The sequence below is a fragment of the Ylistrum balloti genome, unplaced genomic scaffold (genome assembly GCF_031769215.1).
Source record: "Ylistrum balloti isolate Yb309-2 unplaced genomic scaffold, AGI_CSIRO_Ybal_v1 Utg369726, whole genome shotgun sequence".
Taxonomy (NCBI): domain Eukaryota; kingdom Metazoa; phylum Mollusca; class Bivalvia; order Pectinida; family Pectinidae; genus Ylistrum; species Ylistrum balloti.
Genome location: NW_026781943.1, coordinates 732,350 through 746,209, shown reverse-complemented (window position 1 = coordinate 746,209; position 13,860 = coordinate 732,350). Strand labels below are relative to the sequence as shown.

The following is a 13,860-nucleotide window of genomic DNA, read 5'->3' as shown; positions in this document are numbered from 1 at the left end:
TCCCAGGCAATATCATATCAGATGACTACTGATACGAACTTCTGAAAAATCGTTTTAATATGAAAAAAAAAGAAGATTCAACTGATCATATTACTGTTTCATAAACAATCTTCTGTGTAATTCCCTATGTTGGCCTCTGGAGTTTTTGGCTCCTCCTGGGGCCTCTTATAAATGTTAGCACATGGACTCTAAGTACAGGCAGCTTCCTGTTGCGGCTGCTGTGCTCATTACTATTGGGTGAATTCCCCATAATAACACTACCCCTGCACCACTGGTGCTGTGTAACACCAGTGATTGGAGTATAAATGCTTCCTGGAGACTGACCGCTGAAACTGACCGGTCTCATAATGTGAGGGTCAGTAAGAACCAATGTTTGTCTATAGGACAGTGTTTTATAGCAGCCTGTTGTAAGGTTTCTGCCTTATCGTCACTAATTACTAGAGATTACAAGTGTTTTCCTTGAGATGACCTCCACAGGTACTTCTAGTGAAGATGTGATATATATGACTAATTTATACAGAAAAAAACTGACCAGGAGTGGTTGTGAACATCTACGATTGGTGCAATTGATTGGGATGACAGGAAGATATCCAGTGTTTTCTCTTTTGATGTACACTGCCATTTCCATGTAAACCTCACATGTAATAGTGACCAGTGCAGAATTATGTATAGAAGTTATACATTAGTGTATTATGGTATAACAAAGGGTGCATTTTTATCTCTTTGGAGTGACCAGTTTGAGACCTGAGATGACCTATGGCTACTTGTCTGCCTTATCTCCTTCTCACTGCAGGGATATACTAATCAGTATACTCACTTATAATGTTCCTAAGTAACCAATCTGGTACAATTGGTGACCAGACAAAGTGAACACCTGCTAGACTGACCATTAACTCCTATTGGTATACCAGAAAGAGAGCTTGATTGACCTTGGCTTGATTAGAGTGACCACTGATCCCTGCTATTATATAGTGGCCAGAGAGAAAGCTTAAGGTTGACTGAACAGTGAGTGACCAGAAAGGAACTGATGTTGGCTGGAATCAGACTTGGACCTCTGGACCAATGATCAGTGTCGGAAACACCTGATCTGTTTGGTAATTAGTGAAAGTTATCCAGATGTGGAAGGATGTGTATGCAGTGACCACCATTAATCAGGCTTAGTGATATATCAGGGACAGAGATCTACAGATAAACTGACAGATTACTATGACAGCTGAAAACAGAAATCTGCAGTAGATATTTAATTAAATTATTCTAAAAAAAATCTACCTGAGAAGAAGAGTGCCAGGCCATATTGATTTGATGTCAGAATTTGAGACTTATCATGGAAGAACATGATTACAGTTAGGTACGGTATGTTTTAACTTTTGTAGGCAGTTGTCATCTTGCTACTTCGATACATTGTAGTAAATATAAAGGGTGGACACAACACTTATTGTGATGTCCTGACTTAGTCAATGGCTGGTTATACCTGGGTGATGAATACTCACAGAACTTATTAAGTGTGTTGACCATTGATAGACATGGAAATGACTAATTATGTATGACCACATATTACACAAAATTAACATCATTCATCATAAAACAGGTGGAGATGGATTATAAGCCACACCTGCATAGGTAATTGTCTTACTTCAAAGTAGGGGTTTTGTCATAAATTAGGAAATTATCTATGTGGATTATTAACAAAGCTTTATTTGAATATGGATTAATAGTCTGATCACTGATTCCGTAGCAATATGTGTGCTTATTGTTTTGTCAAGTTGAACTGAAGATGGATGAAACATTACATCTGACTGCTGATTACACTGCAAATACATGTGTTGAGTTTTTTTATAAAGTTTTCTTGAAGACAGGCTAATTGTTGGCTAATTGACCACCAGTTACCTGTGTTGAACCTGTCGAACTTTGATGGTAAGATCCATTTGGTGGATTAATCAGTCTGACCACTCCCAGTCCCTGAAGTGATTGGAAATTGACTTTTACCTGTTGGATCATTGATTACCTGTTGTCATGGATCACTGATTACCTGTTGTCATGGATTTTTTATTACCTGTACTAACAAGTGTTTATAACTGAGTGTAAAGGGATTATTAGTGGTACATATGGTTGCTGACAAGAGAATGCGGTGAGTATGTCACTGTACCAATATACACAAGATGTGTGCAGATTGAGAGAGTCAGTTATTTTATACACCACAGGTGTAAAACCAATAGTAAACTTGTATAGCTATGTATGTTATACCACAGAAAACTAGTATCTTATGTAGGTTTGTGTGTACATAGTCTCACCATGTACTGTACAGCTGTATATACCACAGTAAACTTGTGTTATGTGTGTACATAGTTCTCACCATGTACTGTACAGCTGTATATACCACAGTAAACTAGTGTTATGTGTGTACATAGTTCTCACCATGTACTGTACAGCTGTATATACCACAGTAAACTAGTGTTATGTGTGTACATAGTTCTCACCATGTACTGTACAGCTGTATATACCACAGTAAACTTCTGTGATGTGTGTACATAGTTCTCACCATGTACTGTACAGCTGTATATACCACAGTAAACTAGTGTTATGTGTGTACATAGTCCCACCATGTACTGTACAGCTGTATATACCAAAGTAAACTAGTGTTATGTGTGTACATAGTTCTCACCATGTACTGTACAGCTGTATATACCCCAGTTAACTAGTGTTATGTGTGTACATAGTCCCACCATGTACTGTACAGCTGTATATACCTCAATAAACTAGTGTTATGTGTGTATAGTCCCACCATGTACTGTATAGCTGTATATACCCCAGTAAACTAGTGTTTTGTGTGTACCTAGGTCTCACCATGTACTGTACAGCTGTATATACCACAATAAACTAGTGTTATGTGTGTACATAGTTCTCACCATGTACTGTACAGCTGTATATACCCCAGTAAACTAGTGTTAGTTGTGTACATAGTTCTCACCATGTACTGTACAGCTGTATATACCACAGTAAACTATTGTTATGTGTGTACATAGTCCCACCATGTACTGGTACTGTACAGTTGTATATACCACAGTAAACTAGTGTTATGTGTGTACATAGTTCTCACCATGTACTGTACAGCTGTATATACCACAGTAAACTAGTGTTATGTGTGTACATAGTCCCACCATGTACTGTACAGCTGTATATACCACAGTAAACTAGTGTTATGTGTGTACATAGTCCCACCATGTACTGTACAGCTGTATATACCACAGTAAACTAGTGTTATGTGTGTACATGTACCATGGACTGTACAGCTATATACCCCAGTAAACTAGTGTTATGTGTGTACATAGTCCCACCATGTACTGTACAGCTGTATATACCCCAGTAAACTAGTGTTATTTGTGTACATAGTTCTCACCATGTACTGTATAGCTGTATATACCCCAGTAAACTAGTCTGTGATTTGTGTTCATATTTCTCACCATGTACTGTACAGCTGTATATACCACAGTAAACTTGTGTTATGTTTGTACATAGTTCTCACCATGTACTGTACAGCTGTATATACCCCAGTAAACTAGTGTTATGTGTGTACATAGTTCTCACCATGTACTGTACAGCTGTACATACCACAGTAAACTAGTGTTATATGTGTACATAGTTCTCACCATGTACTGTACAGCTGTATATACCCCAGTAAACTAGTGTTATGTGTGTACATAGTCCCACCATGTACTGGTACTGTACAGCTGTATATACCACAGTAAACTAGTGTTATGTGTGTACATAGTTCTCACCATGGACTGTACAGCTGTATATACCCCAGTAAACTTCTGTGATGTGTGTACATAGTTCCCCCCACCATGTACTGTACAGCTGTATATACCCCAGTAAACTAGTGTTATGTGTGTACATAGTCCCATCATGTACTGTACAGCTGTATATACCACAGTAAACTAGTGTTATGTGTGTACATAGTTCCACCATGTACTGTACAGCTGTATATACCATAGTAAACTAGTGTTATGTGTGTACATAGTCCCACCATGTAGTGGTACTATACAGCTGTATATACCGAGTAAACTACTAATTATGAGTATCCTTGTATATGGTTCTTACCGTGTTCTGGTATTGTACAACATAACTGATATTTAAAGAAATTGAGCTGCTGTAGTTTTAAAGAATATGTAAGCTTTTAGATGGAGATTATATCCATATAACATTTATGTTATATAGAGTCATGGCTAGATTTGATGAAGACTTATTTCATGTTAGTAAACACAGCCTGATATCATCTTAGAGTATCTATTTCTGCAATTCAACCTCATTAACGGATTTCCGTTGTGATTATAATTTTCCTTTCCTAATGGTAGTAATAGTATCTAGTGTTGTGTGAATATTTCCTTATATGTACTTAATATTTCTGAGACAGATAAATGTCTTCCTTGATACACATGTACAGCTATACACAATTATATTCAGACCTTGTATATCAGTTGGAATTCTATCAAGCTTAGTCCATATCTTTTTCAGAAATTATAATATTTAAATTTAGATCACATTGAAATCGTCTATAAACTGGGAACAGAAATTGATTTTTAAATCAGGTTTGATAATAACATTTTAATTTTTAAGTATTTTTACCTTTGAATTTAAGAAGTTAGCAAAGGTATATCAAAGACTGTTGTTTTATCCGCTCCAGTAGAATCTGGAGAGATATGGTGTAACTGGATGGATTATCCTTTTTTTATGCAATTATCAGGACTGCTTCCATACTTCTTTTTGATAATCATATGTACAGATAATTTCCATTTTTTTCATTTTTCTGTTTACAACCACACATTATCAATCAATTGGCCAATACACTGTGTATGCTAATGATGTTTCCTTTGTTTGTGTGGATATGATGTTTCTACAGGAAGTGTGATCAACTTAACAAACAGTTCACTAGTCTTGTGTGTGGTTTTATTATAGTCTTGATCTCACAGTCTAAGTGCCATCTTTGGGTCAGCTATGGTAAGTTCTGGTATGAATTCATTGTTAACTAAGATCTGGTCTGCTATATATTAGATCTGATTGTGTCATGTCGGTGACAAGCTCGCAATTGTGTCTTATGTTTGGTACTTACTCTTAGTTATTATATCTCATTTCTGACCTAAATTGGGTACCAGATCTGAACTATCACGTTAAAGATCTGAACGATCATGTAACATATTTGAACCATCATGTTACAGATTTGAACCATCATGTTACAGATTTGAACCATCATGTTACAGATTTGAACCATCATGTTACAGATTTGAACCATCATGTTACAGATTTGAACCATCATGTTACAGATCTGAATTATCATGTTCTAATCTGGTTTTCATTATTCTTTAATAAGCCTGTTTCAATACATTAATCAAGAGGTAACATGCCATCTTACTGGATTTATAGCAGGATAAAAACTTCATGTATTCTTTCACCAAGTAGTATAGTGTTGCTATAGTTAGCCACTACAATGTTGTAGGAGTGTTGGTATAAAGGAGATTTGGTCAGTAACACTGTGGATATCTGTAATATTTCTCCTTGTTTTTCATCATCTTCGTATCACCATGTAGTTGAAAAAAAATTTGAAAGGGATAATTCCTAGAATACATCAAGATGACACTTCAGACCATACAAAATAAATGACGAGAAGTAAAGGCAGGTATTGTTATCTTACATTGATAAAGATAGAGAACAGATATTTAATAGATTCCCATTTAATATAAAAAAAATTCATGAATATGACAAAATTAGGATATATTTCATAGGTAACAAAGTGGTTTTCATGTAATCAAAGATTCTGAAACAGTGACCTAGTTTGATATAGCACTGATCTATAAACACTTCATTATAATACAAATGTGGGATCAGGGGAGGTAACCCTATATCTGATAAACATGGCCATGTGTGTATAAGTTAGACCACTGATCAGCCTGGTACTTGATGAGAGATGAATCAGCCAGACATCCTTCCTGGTTACTTTACTTTACCAATGCCTATACATTATGTGGCTGTAAATCCTTAGGAACACTGAGGTCAGTACTTCAGCATATAAACAATAGTCTTTGGACTTTAGAATTGATGGAGATGTATATATGTCGGTTTCAAAGTTACTCTATGTGTATGGACAAAGTTTGTTCACATAAAACTAGGACATGGTGTAAAAGTGGGTCCAAACAACAACATATTTTCACATCTTCAAATTTTGATGATTAAAAAAAAAATGTATTTTAAAACTTATTGCTTTGTGTATGATTGAGTTATCCTGTATATGATATGAAATTATTCTCATTTCTCATTTAGATTTGGTTGTATTCAGGAAAAGCCATTTTTTTAGTGTCAGCAATACATTGTGTACGTGTATCGGTGCTTAATCAACAAATGACAAACACTAACTTGTGACATTATAATGGAGAACTTTAACATACTTTGTATAGGGAATGCCTTGTTATTTGCCTTTATTTGGTGGGAAATAGCCCAATGTTTTGAAATATATATACATCTCTAATGAATTGTGGTGAACACTATGAGTATGTAGTTTAATTTTTATTTTGGGGACTTTTGTTTCTTGCAAATGTGTTTTCAATCATCAGTATTTTCTTATTTCAGATGTAACATTATAACTACAAAGTGCTATATGAATCGCATTGGTTTTAATTAAAAATTTTAAGTTCAACTTTAGTAGGTTTCTAATATTTTTTAAACAGAATTTTCTCTACTTTCAGATTTCTTTCCATTATTAATGCTTTTAATCTTTAATTTGTGCAGACTGTTTCTTCACCTTCATTTTCTATAAAATAATGCTAGAAGTACCCAGTTTCTATATTTCTTTAAAAATCAACATTTAAAGAAGGGAGATCACTCTTGTTGACCTTACCTGTCCTTTGTCTGCAGACATGTGTGTACTAACCTCTGACCCAGGACACATGACCCCTGATCTGGGACACTTGATCATTTATGATGGAATCCTTTGAGGTACAAAATATCTACGGCACTCCGCAGATTCCCAGAAAGAGGCCATGTATCCGGCCGAGGAGAATGACCTTGATTGATCTGAGGTAACCATGCCGATGCATAATGGACATTTGGCATGTTACCTATACCCCAAAAATTGTGTCCAATCAAATAACCGCATGAAAACTCCATAGCGTTCCTGTCCATATAGAGCTCGTGGACGAGCTGAGATATACATTTTTGTTTGTAGATGATCCCGCCTGCTGGTATATATTGACTATAGTCTACCAATCATTACAATATAACTATCCTTATCCGGTATACCATATTGTACCCAAATTTCAGTTTCTTGGCACTTTTCCTGTTTCTTTTACTTTTGGTTCAAGTCTAAATTAGCCTGATCACTTAATGAATTATTTCTTTAATTAGTTTTAATTATGACCCTAACTTTTTCTTTTCTGACAAATTTGCTACATTTTTGCTTTCAGACAATCCAAAAACTGCATGTGTGAAAATCATTACGTGCAGTCTACTGAAAATTGGTATATTTTATGCCAGCATATCATTACTCATAATACCTGCATATATTTCATATTCAGAATCCATCTTAGAGTCAAAACAAACATTAATTATGTTCTGTTTTTTGTGTTATTGCTTGTGATTTGTACCTGCATACTTAGTTACCAGAGTCAGTACTCGAGTTTAATGTAACAAAATTATATTACTCAGCATTCCAGTTCATTAATCTGTTTACAAATGCATGGGAATTCCTCTGATCACCTTGAAATGAAATAAACTACAGCTAATTTGGCTAAATATTTCAGTTTCAGCTCATGATCACTTACTAGACTTGTTTAATTTGCATGATATTTTAACTCATAATCTTTGTGGAACTTAGAAGTGTGATAAAAGGTTGACATGCTGGAAATTTTGAATTAAGATTTCAGAAGCTATCATGGATGCGTTTGTTTTTATAGATAACATTCATATTTATATCATTTCTCATTAAATGCCTCAGCTGAAGTCAGAAATTGATTTTTTCTTTTCATTTTTGCTTGGGATCCTGCTTTATTGCATTATTTCATTTTCCCTGAAATCTTGTTCTACTCCTTAAACAAAATTGTTCCTATATCTGTACCTATTAGGCAGGCTTATTTCTCTCAGCATTTTACAGTTGTTTCCCTTGGCTTGAAATCGGTAATCTCCCTTACATATAATGTTGATTTTTTTTTATCCTAGAATTTAGAAAAGGTATTTGTTTACATGCACAGCAGATGAATTTCCTTCCTTTTTTGATTAATTAGTCATCATAGTACAGCAGAATTGTCTCCCTTACCTGCAGCCCCTATTAGCTTGCAATGTCCATGAAGAGTATGTAATAGAAAGATAATGAGACAATGTCTTACCTTGAGCATGATGTAACAGTTCATTGGTAGTAAAATGTTTAATATGCTAGACATTTGAGATATTGGTTTGAACATCACCTTGAATTTTGTGTTACTGAGGTTAATAAACACTTGTAATTTACATAAATATAAAAACATTATGTTGATAAATGATATTTAATATTTTACATAAGAAGATACTAATTATATTTCTTCTTTAAAATGCTGATGTCTTTGCAACATTTGTATCATAGTAAATCATGTTCAACTATTGTAATTCATTATGCATAGTTTTAATGACTGTTTGAAATCTTTAGATGTTGCTGTATAATTAGTTGTAGGACGAAACCCTCTAGTGAGAGGTCAACAGACTCTTGTACAAGTTACCCACATTACAAATATTTACCAGTAATTTGGTAATTTATTGGTCCAATAGTTATGTCTCTAAGGGACAAAACTTGGAAGAACAATTGGTATTCCACAAACTGGTGATGAATGGATATTTTGTAAAAGAAACTGTTTGTATTAAATATATTAAATTTCATTGGCCTGCATATCCTTCAGTATCCATACCCAATATACAGATCTCCACTGATCAACCCACATATGTACTTGGAACTGATGTCGGCTCTTTACCTTTTTGTCATAATATATTTGATAACATTGAAATGTTTATAAATCTTTCCCATTTTATAGACACAAAATCTTTTAATTGCATATGAAATGTTTATATGATATACTCACTGCAAATTCAATTGATTCTTAAATCTATATTTTACCTACAAAATAAATGTCAACGAAATAATAATTCTTTGAAAAAGCAAGAAATTTGAGCTCCATGAAAATATAGGATTTCATAGTATTGCTCTTCAAAAGTCTAATTTTAAAAAATCATGGAATCTAAGGTGGGTTTCTTACCACTGCATGGTAAATACCACATTTTGTAGATTAAACAAGACAAAATAAAAAAAAATCACCAGATTAAGAATGGTTATAGCCATAAATATTGTGCTTCTTGTGGTGTTACTATGGGGGATATTTAGTATAATATATATAAAGAATCTATAAAACTATTCCTGACCGGAATGTGCCTGTATATCTTGATATTCTAATCAAGGTAGAAAGAAATACATTCATACAGATACATTTTCTCACACCATTCTGGAGCGCTACCTGTGTTCTAGCAAAGTCATTAATTAGTTATTGTCCTCACGCACTTCAAAAACGAAATCTGATTTAGATATATTTCAGGCCAAATATCAATTCTTCATTTAACCTATTAAATATAATATACAAACACTTGGTGCAAACAGTAATGAAAACATTCTAAAATACCAATTCTTCATTTAACCAAATCAATACAATATTCAAATATTTCGTAAAAATAGTAATGAAAACATTCTAAAATATCAATTCTTCATTTAACCTATTCATTATAATATACAAATATTTGGTACAAATAGTAATGAAAATATTCAAAAATATATTGTAGGTATTTCACATAGAGTTTGGAGTCAATTTATGCTGTAAATTGGATTCCAAAAGCACCTGGCATTTACATGTTAGTGAAATATGAAGGAAAGGATAGCTCATTCTAGTTATACTTGAACCATGACAGTGGATGGTGGGAAATTGTTTTATTAAATTATAACAGCTAGCTGGTTTTATTTCTAAAGGTCAGTGATCGTGTTTTAGGTTTACAGTAACCTATGTCAAACAGTTGCCAGATAATAATTTGTCAGGTTGTAATGGGTGCCAGCTTGTGACAGGCCAGGAAGGGTCCATTATACACAGGCTGATGTTCCATTAGAGATATTGCTCATATATTCAGTGTTATGATGGATATGTTTTACTGTATACTGTATAGCTGGAGTTTCATATCTAACTGAAGTTGACTGATGTTGCTTCCTCTGAGTCTTTGAAGTTTACTAAGATTTTATTAAGTTTGCATCTAACATATTTCAGTAACTAATGGTAATTTCAATCTTTAGTTTTGTTTCATTGATAGTAATAATTTGTAACATGAGACTGTATGAAACAAAGCCTGTGCAGGAGTGGGAAAGATACCTACTGTATCTCACTGTATGCCATAAAAGGCAACTAATTATGGGGTATTCCTAGGAAAAGGCTACTTTGAAAAGACCAGATTGCTAGATCTACTGCACCATTGTAACAATAAGGATCTTGATATTTCCTTTCTTTACTGTTTTCTCTTTTTTTCTTCGCTTTATTTTTCCACTCTTGTTTTCTGTTGTTGTAATTTGACCCTGACTGTTGGTGTCCCTCTTGACATCTGACCTCCTATGACCCTGACTGTTGGTGTCCCTCTTGACATCTGACCTCCTATGACCCTGACTGTTGGTGTCCCTCTTGACATCTGACCTCCTATGACCCTGACTGTTGGGTGTCCCTCTTGACATCTGACCTCCTGTGACCCTGACTGTTGGTGTCCCTCTTGACATCTGACCTCCTATGACCCTGACTGTTGGTGTCCCACTTGACATCTTTCTTCATTTGACCCTGACTGTTGGTGTCGTTCTTGACATCTGACCTCCTATGACCCTGACTGTTGGTGTCCCTCTTGACATCTGTCCTCATATGACACTGACTGTTGGTGTCCCTCTTGACATCTTTCTTCATTTGACCCTGCCTGTTGGTGTCCCTCTTGACATCTCTTCATTTGACCCTGACTGTTGGTGTCCCTCTTGACATCTGACCTCCTATGACCCTGACTGTTGGTGTCCCTCTTGACATCTTTCTTCATTTGACCCTGACTGTTTGTGTCGTTCTTGACATCTGACCTCCTATGACCCTGACTGTTGGTGTCCCTCTTGACATCTGTCCTCATATGACACTGACTGTTGGTGTCCCTCTTGACATCTTTCTTCATTTGACCCTGCCTGTTGGTGTCCCTCTTGACATCTGACCTCCTATGACCCTGACTGTTGGTGTCCCTCTTGAAATCTCCTCATTTGACCCTGACTGTTGGTGTCCCTCTTGACATCTCCTCATTTGACCCTGACTGTTGGTGTCCCTCTTGACATCTCCTCATTTGACCCTGACTGTTGGTGTCCCTTTTTATATCTGTCCTCATTTGACCCTGACTGTTGGTGTCCCTCTTGACATCTCCTCATTTGACCCTGACTGTTGGTGTCCCTTTTTATATCTGTCCTCATTTGACCCTGACTGTTGGTGTCCCTCTTGACATCTGACCTCCTATGACTCTGACTGTTGTGATAATACTTAATCCTGTTAAAGCAAAACAGAGTATGAAACACGATCAAAATAGAATGGATTTAGGAAATAGGTTTTGATTTTAATTGTCTTGTTCTCTGATGGTATTTGATCTAATAAACACAAATACATAAGGACACCTAATACATATTCAACATTTTCAACCTTTGAACTCTTTGATTCCAATTAATTCAGCCAATGTAGATGAAATTTGCTAGTATCAATTTCAGAAGACTCTCTTCAATTAATCTGTTCAGAGCAATTTTGATATTATTTTATTAATTCTCAGGAACCTGTGTTATATAAAGTCAAACTCACTGTGTTGTTGAATATGTGGTTGTTTCACCACAGAGTCAAGATGTTGTGGTTTCCTGGGTGTAAGCATGTATACCAGCTTCCACATAACTGACCACACAGTTACTTAATCATCAAGTACATTTTCAGTAGAGAAAGTCTTGATCCTATATGTGTAAACATTGTTGTTGTTGGTTCACAGAAATGTAAGGGTAGATGAAGAAGATGAACCCTACAGAAAATCTAGTACAGCCACCATACGGTCAGAGGGGACAGGCACCCAGTATTATACTAAGGTAAATATGACACTAGTACAGCCACCATATGGTCAGAGGGGACATGCACCCAGTGTTATACTAAGGTAAATATGACACCAGTACAGCCACCATATGGTCAGAGGGGATAGGCACCCAGTATTATACTAAGGTAAATATGACACTAGTACAGCCACCATATGGTCAGAGGGGACAGGCACCCAGTATTATACCAAGGTAAATATGACATCAGTACAGCCACCATGTGGTCAGAGGGGACAGACACCCAGTATTATACCAAGGTAAATATGACATCAGTACAGCCACCATATGGTCAGAGGGGATAGGCACCCAGTATTATACCAAGGTAAATATGACACTAGTACAGCCACCATACGGTCAGAGGGGACAGGCACCCAGTATTATACTAAGGTAAATATGACACTAGTACAGCCACCATATGGTCAGAGGGGACATGCACCCAGTGTTATACTAAGGTAAATATGACACCAGTACAGCCACCATATGGTCAGAGGGGATAGGCACCCAGTATTATACTAAGGTAAATATGACACTAGTACAGCCACCATATGGTCAGAGGGGACAGGCACCCAGTATTATACCAAGGTAAATATGACATCAGTACAGCCACCATGTGGTCAGAGGGGACAGACACCCAGTATTATACCAAGGTAAATATGTCTGTAGTACAGCCAACATATGGTCAGAGGGGACAGACACCCAGAATTATACCAAGGTAAATATGACACCAGTACAGCCACCATATGGTCAGAGGGGACAGGCACCCAGTATTATACCAAGGTAAATAAGTCTGTAGTACAGCCACCATACGGTCAGAGGGGACAGACACCCAGAATTATACCAAGGTAAATATGACACCAGTACAGCCACCATATGGTCAGAGGGGACAGGCACCCAGTATTATACTAAGGTAAATAAGTCTGTAGTACAGCCACCATACGGTCAGAGGGGACAGACACCCAGTATTTTATACCAAGGTAAGTATGACACCATTACAGACATCTATGTACAGAAGGAATGGTTTTTAAGTGTAGAAGTTGTATTTTATCTTTGATTGGAATGTCCTACATTGCTATGCTGTGTCATGAGACACGCTCGTAGTAACACTACATATTTTGATAAAGTCAGATTTACTGATTAATTTGAGATATAAGATCCATGAAGAGATTCTTAACACATGTTGCTGGTTGTGTCCTAGGTAATTTATTAAAAATTTTCTGTAGCTTTACTAACTCTTCTATAGAGTCTTGTGTTATTATTGAATTTTTTTATTAATCTTTGATATGACTTGGATACACCTGGAAAGAAGAAGAAAAGCAGACATGTGGTAACAGATCCTGCGAAAACTAACTTTGTTTTGTCTGACATAACTCCATAATATGGTATTATGATATAGTGTAGTGAATTGGTTCCAAGCTTGATTGAAGTTTTCAATACCAATTGTACATGTGTTGTACATAGATCTTACTAAGTGTTTATTTGCCTAATGTCTTTGACAGCAACATGGTGGAGTACTACAAATGTACGACAGTTCCGACAACAGCAGCCTGGGGTCACAGCGAAGCAGTACCGCCTCCACCTCAACCATCCGCATCAGACGTGTGTCGAGGTATATACATCCTCTCTTAATATTGGTGTCTAGATTGAAGCCAGAGCACTCTGCTCTCTGACGATGTAGAATTCACGAT

General features: G+C 36.0%; 1 pseudogene; it reads left to right on the top strand.

Annotated features, from left to right (window-relative positions):
* The first annotated feature begins 11,638 nt into the window (after positions 1 to 11,638).
* LOC132565612 (uncharacterized) overlaps positions 11,639 to 13,860 on the top strand; it is a 28,282-nt pseudogene continuing 26,060 nt past the window's right edge.